The sequence below is a fragment of the Amphimedon queenslandica genome, unplaced genomic scaffold (assembly GCF_000090795.2).
Source record: "Amphimedon queenslandica unplaced genomic scaffold, v1.1 AMPQUscaffold_9864, whole genome shotgun sequence".
Classification (NCBI taxonomy): domain Eukaryota; kingdom Metazoa; phylum Porifera; class Demospongiae; order Haplosclerida; family Niphatidae; genus Amphimedon; species Amphimedon queenslandica.
Genome location: NW_003549865.1, coordinates 1 through 1,290, shown reverse-complemented (window position 1 = coordinate 1,290; position 1,290 = coordinate 1). Strand labels below are relative to the sequence as shown.

Below are 1,290 nucleotides of genomic sequence, written 5' to 3'. Positions count from 1 at the left end.
CTAGCTGTGAGCTCTTCTCTTTGTGGCTTTTCTTCTCTTCATCTCGAGATCTATCCCACTCTTTTCCTCTTTAAAGTTATTGGGTGTTCTTTCTTTCTTTGTGGTGGGTCTGGAGGAGTCGATAGCTTCTCTTTCGCTTCTTTAAACAAAGCACTCAACTTTGCCTGAGCAGCCATTTTGAAATGTGAAAACACGTGGGTGGCTGCCTGCAAATGATTCAATGCAGGGTTCAATGTGCATGTATAAAAATAGCGAAAACAATGCATACATGTCGTGTATAAAAACTAGGAGGCTATGAAGTCTGGCCCCTACCACTACTAGGAGACTGGAGTGACTTCCTCCTTTCCTATAGATTGCAGTCAGTGAAGTCTTCATAACTATTTTTAATTTTAATGACAAACGTTTTACCTTTTACTGAGCTCATTACAGATACATGCACATCTCGACATAAATTTGGAACATTACAAATTACAATTAATTTGAATTCCTACACAACATGATAATCTGTACACACATTATAATGTGTTGTGTTGGTGGCTCATTTAGCATTACTGCACAGCATTAACTGTAGAACAGGCAATGACAGTTCAAATCACCATATAAATACATGCAATTAAAATTTAAAAGAATTATTTCTTAAAAAGATTAAAACTAGTATATAAATCTCTTGTTTCAGTCTTGAGTATCATTCCACTTGATATTTCATCTTTATTTCAGCTTGATCCAATCAATAATAACATTAAAATCCTGATGTATACTTACCTTTAGTATATTCTTCTAGTATGTAGTGCTCTTAGCATCACTAGCAGTAGTAGCCACTAGTGATCCCAGGCAGCGCCACGTGGAGGCGGCACTACATTGCTGCCCAAAAATTATAAAAACCTGGGGCTCCAGGTAAAAAAATAAAAATAATAATAAATGATAATAAAAAAAAAATAATAATAATAATAAAATAATATAATAATAAAAAAATAATATTGAATTATAAAAAATAATAAAATAATAATAATAATAAATGATAAAACCTAAATCTATAACCTATACCTACACTATATAACCTATATCCTACAACTACCTGTTTCTTAATTTCTATTATAACTACTTTCTATTTCTACTATACAATACCTATACTATAACCTAATGATAACTATACCTGCTTCCTAATCTCTACCTACACTATACCTATAACTACCTTCTAATTATTATTTTATTCTAATTATTATTAATTATTATTTTTCTACATAAATCGGACGAGAGGAAAATAATATTAATAATACATGTACATGTACT

At 31.2% G+C, this 1,290-nt stretch overlaps 1 long non-coding RNA gene across 1 annotated transcript; it reads right to left on the bottom strand.

The window, feature by feature from the left end:
- Positions 1-613: 613 nt before the first annotated feature.
- LOC109590552 (uncharacterized) lies at positions 614-855 on the bottom strand. The gene is made up of 2 exons (XR_002189374.1): positions 763-855; positions 614-717 (listed from the first exon to the last, which is right to left on the bottom strand). It is a non-coding gene; the product is annotated as an uncharacterized LOC109590552 (long non-coding RNA).
- Between the last annotated feature and the right edge of the window lie 435 nt (positions 856-1,290).